Raw genomic sequence first — 11954 nt, forward strand, 5'->3', positions numbered from 1 at the left:
AGGCATCTTAATAGATGAGCATTACCTGAACCCTGGCTTTCTGTGTATTCAGTGAGTTGGGAAGAATGGGATTCGCATGGTTAATATTCTTCTGCTTATGTATGAGAAGTGGAGCTTAAATCTTTTCCCACTAAAAGTAATCAAAAAGTAACAATGCTACCTAACAAGACATCAGTGATGTCATTAAATACATTATGGAAATTTAAAACTTTAGTTGCATACATTTAAATAATTGATAATTCAGGTTGAAAAGCAATTATGCAAATATCCAAGCAAAGAAGTCAGAAAGAAATAGAAAAATACAATCAGTGGAGAAAGAAAATAGTAATAAGAGAAAAAAGATGTAAAATAGAAATCAAAAGACATGTTAGAAAAAATCAAAAATGACTCTGCATGCACTAAAATACTTTAAAAGCAAGACCACTTTTTCTAAATTGATAAAGCAACTTATAAATTTAAAATATGACTGATGAAAAGGAGTCAAAGTCAGTTAGCCTGAAATTGAGGCCTTTCAGAAAGTTGTAGTCCTTCCTCAGTGGTCTCCAAAATATAAGACACAATCTAACTTCTCTTCCTAGAGACTGAGTCCATCCATTAGAGACCTAGAGAAAGGAAGTCCCTGTGCTGAAAGAACTCATAATAGCAAAGCTTGCCTGGTGCCTCTTTACCATTACATCTGGTCCTGACCTTTCAAAGCCTTTTCCCAGTTTCAGCTGTTAATTCTCTGCTTCTAGAATGGAGAGTGCAAGCTCACTATGACAGGTGAATGTGTAATTTAGTAGCCACAGATATGAGCATGTGTGGGATGCATGTGTGGGATGCACCTTACATGACTGTTTCCTTTGCCATCCATCCACCCAACCATCCATGCACCCATCCATGCACCCATCCATCCACCCATCCACCCATCCATCTATCCATCCAATCCATCTATCCATCCATCCATCCATCATTTAACTTTTTTTATTTTTGTTATTGAGCCCAGGGACAAATAACAAAAGACATGATTTGGAAGTTGATATTCCAATAAACAATAAAAGAAACATTCATAAGCTCAATTAAAAGTACAAAGAGAGTCTGTTCTTAATATTCATCTAACTTTTATATGGAAATCAGAGTCTTTGCTGTCCTGGGCAAACTCGGCATTCTTCTTCTCTTATTGGCACAAAGAGTCAAATGTTGACCTCTTCTCAATGGGGTACCACTGTCTGAAAGAGGCTCAATTGTGAGGGAAGGTTGAATATTTTCTATTCAGGCATAGAAATATGACTCAGATTATGCATACTAGAATTTGACGATCTAAATATCCATCACCTCTTCATCAAATATTGATTTAAGCCTTAACTTTGTATATCAATGCTATGGGAATTTTTATGTGTTGGGTTTGTTGTGTCCCCCAAAAGCTCATGTATGAGACAATGCATGAGTGTTCAGAGGTGAAATAATTAAGTTATGAGAGTGAATAAATCCACTAATTGGGATGAGTTGGGTGTTAACTATAGGCAGGCAGGTTATGGCTGGAGGAAGGAGGACCCTGTGGGAATGACCTTGGGGTTCGAATCTTGTCCCTGGTGAGTGAGGCTTTCTCTGTTTCCCTGCGGCCATGTCCTGAGCTGATGCCCTCTGTCATGCCCTCTGCCATGATACTCTGTCTGACTGAAGCCCAGAGCTATGAAGTTCACTGACCATGGGCTGAACCTCTGAAACCATTCGCCCCAAATGAAGTTTTCTTCCACCAATTGTTTTTTTCATTTCATTTGGTCACAGCAGCACAAAAGCTGATGAAAAGAGCAATACTCAGCATTCTTTTGCTTTGGCATACACTGTCACCTAGGGAAAAATATTTGAAAGAAAAATCTTGGATTTATGAATATGTGCATAAATATTATAGAATAGCCCTGAAATTATTCCTGCTTCTTAAACAATATGTGTCCATATTAAGGAAGTAGTCCTAGCCAATCATAGCCATTGATTTTGAGAGGTATTTTTTTAAAATGAAGAATGGTATTTTAAATGATAAATATTTTCCCTATACGTTTTTTGGAAATTCCCTTTTTGTCCTGTTTTCTATAAAGTAATTTTTCATATTCTTACAGATTTTTGTATTGGATTTTCCTTTTTATTATTTTTTCTTCTGAGCACTTCATGAATAAAGCATTTACCTTAGGATAAGTAAAAATTTTTTGAGTCTTATTTAATTTTTTGTACGCAATTGCAAGTTTTTCTCTCATAGATTCTACCCTATGGAGATGATTTTTATTTTTTCCTTTATCATTTCCTGTCTTTCTGGGAAACTCTTAGACATTTGGGAATTAAACAAGTTGTTTCTAGTATTTTGAAATAACTTTTATTTCGCTTCATTTCAAATATTTAAATGGTGAGAACATTATTCTGCTGAGGTGAGCCGATCTTGTTTATACTTATTAATGAATAAAAAGCTACATACCTTTTGTTGGGAGACATATTTGTTGTTGAATACTCACCTTTCTTCATTTCATCTAACATCTTTATTTTTATTGATTTATTTTTAAAATCACATCTTGATGGACAATAATTGCATAAGTTTATGGGGTACAATTTGATGTTTTGCTACATGTTTGCACTGCAGAGTGATTTAAATCAAACTACTGAAATCCATCACTCATATGCTTTTGTGTATGAGGAAACATTTAAAATCCACCTTTTTAAAGCCACTTCCAAATACACATCATAGCTTGGATCTTGATTGTCCCCCACTAAGGCCCACGTGTTAAAGACTCATGCACCAACTTGGCCCAGTGCAGAGGCCGTGGGACCTAGGAGAGCTGGTACCCAGCGGGAGGTTGCCGGTGGTCAGGGGCACTTCCTTGAAAGCTTCATGGGACTCCTTCCTTTCTCTGCTTGTTGGCCACTGGGAGGTAAGAGGTAAGCAGCTTCCTCCAGCACACACTCCCGGCCACGGTGTCCACCTGGCCACTGGCCCATGAGCAATAGAGCCAACCAACCATGGACTGAAATATTCAAAACTATGAGCCAAAACAACCTTTTCTCTTATTTAGTTGACTAATCTTTTGTTATAGTATTGAAAAGCTAACAAAATGCAATGCATAATTATTTATTATGTCACCAATTTGAATTCTACCAAAGTCGTGGATACATTTGTGTAACAGGTCATATTCTCCAACATTGACCACACAAATCTATGTACATTCCAATACTTGAACCTCTTTTTATTTGACTTTGATTCTTTGCTCTTTGAATCTGGACAGATCTTTGTATCCAACTGGACTGTTAGACTAGGGTAGAGGGATGCCATGTTACTTCTAGGCTGGGTCCTAAAGCTTCTGCCTGCATTCTCTCTCTTGCTTGCTCATTTGGAATTCAGTTACCCTAAAAACACCAATGGAGAAGAGCTGGGGGAATTACAGTCAGAAGTTTGAGACTTCCTATTCCAGGGCCAGGGAAGTTAGAGGCCCTGGAGATGGTTCCACACTTCTAGTCTTTCCTACTCACACAAAGAGAAGCTCAGAGGAGCTGCGTTCTGAGCGCATGTTGCATATCTCTCATTTGAAATTAATTGTGAAGTGGTTTGTTTCTACGGCAATAAAACTGGAACAAGTCCTTTATATCTTTCATATTTTCTGTTGTAACTTATTGATCAGCATTTTTTTCTTTCAAATTTCAAAATTACCTTTAAAAAGTCAAACCTCATGAGAAAGAATTTTCCACTTACTAAAACTATCTTAGAATTTTTGCTTTTTCTTGTTTATGTTTTTCCTTTAGACAAGCAAATTAACTTGATGCCTCCGAGCAAAACAAAAAACCAAAACAAGCAAACACATGCTTGGGGTAAATTGTTGTCCTGTTGAATGCTAAAACAATTACAGATAATTGTCAGCATCATCCTAGGAGCTCCAAGAGCAAGTTAAGCTTTAAAATTTGTTTACAACATTTTTTTAATTTAAAAGGAAGGTTTTTAAGAAGTGTTTATGTAAGTTGTTTTAGGATAGACTATTTCCTGGCAGTCAGAATGCTCAATAAATTGAGCTATTATTATAGGCTTGTGACTTTCCACTTTGCCTTGGGTGAGACAATATTTCTTTAACTGTTCTAAGTGGCATATTTAATTATATGATATTTAAATGGCTATTTATATTTTAACTATTAAATTTTGCTTATTAATTTTGTTAACTAGTCTCCTCATTACATTCTCTTTCTACTTATAATATTTTAGATGCTTCATTATGGGTTTTCAGTTACAAAATCAAGATATAAAACAAAGTATTTTGTGCTTGCTTTATCAATTTTGCTGGCTTGGTAAAAACAAAAGTAAGTCATCCCCCTTTCATAGTCTTAATTTAAAAAAAAAAGCGTTGCAGTTTTTTCTTCTATATGGCTATGACTTGAGTAACATGCAAGGTCAGTAATCTGAGCATCTGTTCTTCCTGCTTCTGAGGTCAGCACTGACAGAGATCTTCAGGTTTAGTTAAGAGAATCCTAATTGTCTTTATGTATATAGAATTATGATGTGTGTGTGTGCAATGATAAAAGTGACTATCTCAACTTAATTTTTAAATACCAACTTTTAAACTATAGCTGTAGAATCTGCTTAAACCTAATGAAAGAATTGTGAATATATAAAATATTTAACACAGAAACAGATATATAATAAGCAGTAAGTTTAAATATTAGCCATAACATATTTATTGGTACGTATGTTTTTTAGTTTACTTTGAAGGACTGATATTCACCTAAATGCTTTCATTTTATATATTTTCATATTTTTGTTGCTTTATGATTTATTAGTCAATGATGATGGACCACCTTCAAGCTATGGTTATTTAGATGGTTAAATTGTTCTGTTTATTAGGCTTGGATCTAGGAATTTCACCTGCGAAGCTTGTGACTTAGGCAGTGAAGACATGTCCAGACGTGAAATGACTAGATTAAGGGCCCTTTTCATCATCAATAAATTAATAATTTAAATGGATTGCTGGGTGGTGACTTGAGGCAGGTGGGAGGAGGAAGCAGGTGCAGGGGACATGTGTGTCTTGCGTGGCTCCTCCGTCTCTGCTTCCCGGCTGCCACCATCTGAGCAGATTTCCTCTGCCACGCTCTACATCTCTCTGCCTTCCTCAGGCCCAGAGCAGTGGAGTCCACCCTCCAGGGCCTGAATCTCAGAACCGTGAGCCCAGATAAACTTTTCCTTTTTGACCATTATGATGAAGAGCTGACCATCACAGTGTTATAGGTGGGTTTACATTAAAAAACCATGTTATAAAAATGTTTATAAGACCCTAGATGGTTTCAAACTTTGACATACTGAGGAAAATTCTTCCTTAATAAGGCAGAAAGAACATTTTTTATGAATCATGTGGGAGAGCATGTGTTATTTTAAACTTACATCACTTTTTTGAAATGATTTGTGAATTTCATATCAGGGAATAACTAACACTGTAAATTCTGTAGACTCCTGATATATATCCCCCCAAATTGGCAAATAAATATTGTCAGATACATAGTTTTCAAATACATTCTCCAATTTTGTAAGGTTTGTCTTTTTCTTCTTCATATGAGCTCTCAGACTGTATTAGGGATTAATTTTGATGTGGTGCAATTTATCAACTCTTCATTTTAGGGATCATCACAATGGTGTCAAGTATAAAGAATTCTTTGCTTCACCACAGATCTCTAAAATTTCCTCCTATGTATTTTTTCTCTAACCTTTACTCTTAACATTTTACATTTAACTTCATCATTCATTTTGACTTAAGATGTGAAGTAGATGAGGTTTTTTTTTTTTTTTTTTTTGCCTATGGGCATTTAATTGCTACAACAGCATTATTAAAAGAAGCTATGCTTTTTCCAATGAGTAGCTTTCATATGTTTCAAATAAATATTTATGTTCATGTATTTTTTGGTCTTTTACTATGTTCCATTGAAATATATGCCTATCTCTCCATCAATATTACTCAATCTTTATTACTATATATTAATATTGAAATCAGGTAGAATAATTTTTTCCTCTTCATTGTTCTTTCTTAAAATGATTTTAGCTACTCTAGTTTATTTTATTTTTATAAAATTTTATATAATCTCAGCTATATGTACAATCTTTTTGGGATTTTGATCTGATGAGAAACAATGTATTTAGTATACTGACTCAATCAATGAACATAGTATATCTCCTCATTGATTAAGACTTATTTTTTTATAAGGATTTTCTTTTCCTCATATAGATCTTCTTAGATTATACAAAATGCTGACCTTTTTGTCCTTGTAGAAAATATAAATAGTTCTATTTCAAATTTCAGGTTCCATATATTAATTTTTAGCATTAAGATATGACAGTGATTTTCAGGTTGATTTTTCATTCTTCTCATTCAGGTAACAAACATGTTTCTATTTTGTACTATTGAGACATACACTTCTTTTCCTGACTCTCATGAGTTATTTTCAGCATTTTAAAATATTTTAGTATGTCGTCTCTCTTATTGTGTCAATTTTACTTCTTTTAAGCATTTTCCCACTGTCATAGAGTGACATTTGGCCTAATCAAAATCTACCATTCTTATCCCTTGGCTTCCACTGACTCCATCCCAGTTGGATGAGGGTGTAAGTTCCTCATTAATTCTGGGTGGGGTAGAAATTTAGGTCCCCCCTTGGTTTCTCCTGGAGGTAGGATAGGAGGTGGGAGGCTTGTCTCCCTACCTGTTCTGTAGGAGAATTGCAAAATGACTGGAAAGGCCTTGGCTAATGAGGACTAGCTGAGGCACTGCTTCTTCTGTCCTGCTTGCCTGGAGTAGGAATAGTTATTGCCGAAAAGTCTTCTGTCACCCTCCACTGTCCCTTTCCCCTTTAGCAAAGAGATATGTGTTTTATTGGGGTCCCAAGATTGCTCATTTCTTCATCCCCAATTCTGGGACTTTCATCTGAGTTGTTATATTTTGGATCTGAAACATCCCATTTCCAAGACATTTCCAAAGTCTTAAGTGTTGAAGTCTTGCTCTCCAATGCAGAAGTGTTCAGAGGTGAGTCATTGGAAAATGGCTGGATCATGAGGGCTCCAACCTCATCAGTCGGTTAATCCATTGATGAATTCTTAACTTAATGGGCTATTGGAACTTATTGGGAAATTAGAGAAGTGGTGCCTTTTAGAAGAAGTGGGTCACTGTATATTTTATATTTTGTTCATGGTCAATTTCTTTCTACCTATCAATCTATCTATTTATGTATCTACTTATCTATCTCCCTTCTAGATTCCATGATGTGAGCACCATGTTCTGCAACCACCTCACCACATGCCCAGAAACAACAGATTCACATGCCCATCAGATTCACATGAAACTTCTGATTCTATGAGCCAAATAGATGTTTTCTCTTTTAAGTCAATTACTTTCATGTATTTTGTTGCAGCAATAGAAATCTGACTTAACACTTGAGCCAAAAAAAAACCCAAGTAGATCACTATTAATAACTGGGTGTAGGGGGAGAGGTTCCAGCCTTACTGATAGGGAGAAAGATGTTTACATGAATGTTTTATTTAAAAAGAGAGATAGCTTTCTGTAAAAGGAAATTCCATGTCCATATTGCTAATGTTCTGAGGTAGCTGTTATTTCCTGAAACATCTGTGCACATTCTGATACTATCAGAAGTTATCTCATGTTTCATTTTGTTATTCTCTACTTCATGCAGATATCTAGAACAGAAGTTATGAAATGCATAAAATTGAATTTGGTTGTGATTCAGGACTGTTATTATCTATGTCTTCTCACATTTTTGTTGTCTGGTTAAGGATTGTTGAGGACCATCCGTGCGCTATGTGTGAACCAAAATCGGCATTGCAGCCAGTGAATAGGAGAACCTGGTGCCTCGGAACTTCCAGTGGAAATTTCTTGTGGCCAAGACCACCCAGACACATGGGACCCCTATTCAGCTCTTCCTGGTCCCACACAGCACTGAAGATGGTGTGACCTGCTGCAGCCACACAGCCTCTCATCCAAGATGCCAATCAAGGTGCTGACTGCTAGACATCTTAAAGCAACACTCTGTCCCTGAAACCTTATCCCTGCCTTTATTGTACCCCCTTAAATAAACCATGGGAGCCATTTTCTAATTGTCTAGCTCCAGCTCCTGTGTGGGCTGGATCGGCTTCAAAATGTAATTCTGACACTGCCTTTTGTTCTTCACTAATTATTTCTGACTTATTTTCTCCAGTGGCTTATACCCTCCCAGACAGGAAAAAGGATTTCCTGGAGAGGCTCTGTCCACCTCCCCATAATAGATAATTAATGGTGAAGAGTTTATTTTTTTTTCCTTCCAGTTTTTATATTCTGACAGTTAGAATGCTTTCCCTGAAAAAGGCAGGAAATCTTGATTTTTTACTATTAAAATGATTCTAACAAGTGTCAAAAATACCTTTTTTTAAGTTGCCATCTTATCAGGTCACAGAGCACAAAAGTTACTCAATTTTGAAAATTCATAATGAGTTTCAAGTGACATTTCTCAAGCCATATATGTGTACGACTCAGACATTTTCTTAAATGGCAAAGTTGAATGTTTATTCTGATAACATCTACATTTACCTGCTATCCTGCAGCTTTTAAGCACGTACACACACAATGCTCTGTGACCAGCTACATGGGCATCACAAAAGCAACCTAGGATTAAGAGAAAGACACTCAGGATATTCTTACTGACAGTTTGGCACTGATTTTTGAAGCAAGCATTATAAATACCTGTGTTGGGCTGTCAACAATTATGAAATTTTGATTGATTACTGCATCAAAATGTCATTGCATAAGAAATACCTCCCGACAGCAATTGCCGTAAGGTGGGTCTGGATTCACAGGGTTAGCATGGCTTTTTAAAGGGTGGTGTGGCTGTGAATACTTTACATGTCAGGATTGTTGTGGCAGCAGGTTCCTTAAGGATTATTGGCTACTGCATAGTCTGAGGCATGTATCCTGAAAAGCATATTGATATCCAATTAGGATTTCTTCCCATATAAAATAGACTTGCTTCACCCTTGAAAATGGTTTATTGACAGTCTAATTTTTCTCCTCCCACAAAAGTATTCTCTTCTTGCACTTTATAGTAATTTCCCTTGCTCTGAAGTATAGACTTCATTTCTCACTTTTCCTGAATGTAATTGGTTGACTGAGTGATTTGCTGTGGTCTCCAATTGTCAGGATCCATCCACCTCTGAGTTGTGCAGACCTGTTCTCCTGCACTTCAAAGACATTCTCATCCCATGCAGCTTGACTCCGACAACAGAGGAGCCACAGCAGTTCATGTCATTTTGTGAGTTTTTCACTCTTGGGAACCTCCCCCTTCAGTTTTATACTTCTTTACCTCTAATGATTATCTTTTTTTCAGATATTCAGAAAATCTGCACTGTGAGGCTAACATTGAATCTCTTTTTTCCTTCAATTCTTCATTGCTAACAAAAATCACACAAGCATCCCTTTGACACATGATCCTTAGCAGACTAAAAATTGAAGTTTTTTTCTTTCCCTTCAAATTTCATCTCTCTTAAAAAGCCTTGCAAAGAGTGTTGATTTCTTCCAAGCTCTTACTTTCTGCACTTCGCATTCTTGCATGTGGTGCAGCTGTTTCTTGCCTCAATGGTGCTTTCTCCTGTGTACAAATCATCTGTAATTACACACACACACACACACTCTCTCTCTCTCTCTCTCTCTCTCTCTCTCTCTCTCACTCTCCAAACCTTGTGGCCACATCTCTTCCGTCAGCAGTGGTTTTCCATCTGTTATTTTTCTATCACTTGGACTATACTCTTCCCATTCTTTTAGCACTTCTGCATGTAACTCTCCCTGACAAGATCGACACTGCATGCTGTCTCTCTGGTGTGTCCACAAGTCTGGTTGTGTGCATGGATCCACATGTGTGTGCACGGGTATGCATGTGTGTGCATATGTACATACCTGTAGTACACCAAGGAGAGAAGTTAATATGGGAACTTTGTTTCCCCTCAGTGTCCACTACGAACTGTTGAACAGATTACCCAAATATGTGATTTCTAGTCACTTGCAGGAAACATTTTATTGCTTGGAGAAAATAAGATTCACATGTATTATTGACTATGCTCAGTGAGTGTGAGAGGATAAAAACAATAAATACTGATACTTTAAAATAATATAGTTTTTTTTCTTACCAACATGCTTACAAATTAGTAATTATATTTATTAGGAATTCTTTAAGAGTCTTTTTGTCGTTGATGTCTTGGTTGTCACATTGAGTATTTGTATTTTGATGACTATGTGTCCTTGAGAGCACCCTTCTCCTTTTCTTTCTTAAAATCATTTATAATCATGTGAACTCTTATGTTTACCTGTCAGTTCTTAGCTTCTGTTGATTGTGTGATTAGACTAAATCCTCCTTTTGAAAACTTAATTGTAATCCTTCGTTTATTGTGTGATGATTAATTCATCATGCCTGTCCCTTCTACTAAACTATCCAATCAGTAAATGCAAAAGACCCATCAATGACTACCATCTTCAGGTCTCAGAGGCAGAATACAGGACGTTTATGATGAAGAATTTTGATTAATGAATCAATACAATTCTTTTTTTGTACTGGGAATTGAACCCAGTGGCAATTAACCACTGAGCAACATTCCCAGCTTTCTTTCTTTCTTTCTTTCTTTCTTTCTTTCTTTCTTTCTTTCTTTCTTTCTTTCTTTCTTTCTTTCTTTCTTTCCTTCTTTCTTTCTTCCTTTCTTTCTTCCTATTTTTTTAAGACAGGATCTGGCTAAGTAGCTGGCTTTGAACTTGTGATCCTACTGCCTCAGCCTCCCAAGCCACTGGGATCACAGGCCTGGGCCACTGTACCTGGCATAAAATATGTTTTCAGGTTTTATTTTGTAATTATCAATCCTATCAACAGCAGCTGGCATATTTACAGAATCCAGTCATGTTTACTCTATAAATGAAAGACATTTCCAATGATTTCAGAATTAAAATGATTTAACAGTTTAACTTTTATACTTATTCCCCTCCTGTGAGATTAATTTTAACCTCAGTATACATTAATAAAAGAACTGGTACTTTCATTTACATAGAATCATGATTTTAAAGACCAAAAGTTTTTAACTGCAAATGGTAAAAAATCAAGTTCAATCAATAGGATGAAAATGTACTAACTTGTGGAATCAATAATTAAAGGAAGAGGGGTGATTGTAATAAGACTCTAGTAACATCTTCACACTTATTAATGATCAGAAATAAAAGCCATCATCTATCTATCTACTATTTATCTATTACTATCTATCTGATTTATTTCCTCTTTTTTCTCAGTTTCTCTTTTTCCCTGTCTCTCAGCTTTATTCTCCTAAGAACTGGCTTTCTTCAGAGTCATGCAAAAGATGCCTACTGGCAATTGTTCTCTTACATCCTTCCCAGTGACCAGCAAAAGATCAATAAAGCTGTTGCAGAACTCTCTGGTCAGTCTCTTTGATCTATGATATGTCCCATGCAGACCCCTGCATTGGTCACCAAAGTGAATGGACTCAGCCTTCGGACCATGGGGAGACCAGCTTCATGTGAGCAGGGCCTGGGCACTGGGAACCTGGTTTCTGCTGCTCAGGGAAGGGTGAGCTGTGATTTCTGCAACAGCCCAGGAGAGAGTGACAGGTGGGCTTCCATTCCTGCTCCTGGAGTGTGAGTTAACAACCACTCATCTTTCATACAGGCAGCAGGAACGAGGCCTCATTGAAAGACTTGTTTCACTCTTGACAGTCTTTGGAATGTTTTCATTATAAAATATCTTTCAGCAGCAGAGCTAAGATCCAGCCACAAATATTACTTAGAATTGTTTGAATTTGATGTGAAATTCAGAGCCTAGTTTTGAATTAGGCATACAATTGATCTGCAGCTTCCCATCTGCTTCTAGTGCACACCTCTCAGAAGTACTTCTTAGGTGCACACCTTGTCCTTACATAGAGTCGAAGTCAGCTT

Source organism: Ictidomys tridecemlineatus, unplaced genomic scaffold, assembly GCF_052094955.1.
Source record: "Ictidomys tridecemlineatus isolate mIctTri1 unplaced genomic scaffold, mIctTri1.hap1 Scaffold_48, whole genome shotgun sequence".
In the NCBI taxonomy this organism is placed as follows: domain Eukaryota; kingdom Metazoa; phylum Chordata; class Mammalia; order Rodentia; family Sciuridae; genus Ictidomys; species Ictidomys tridecemlineatus.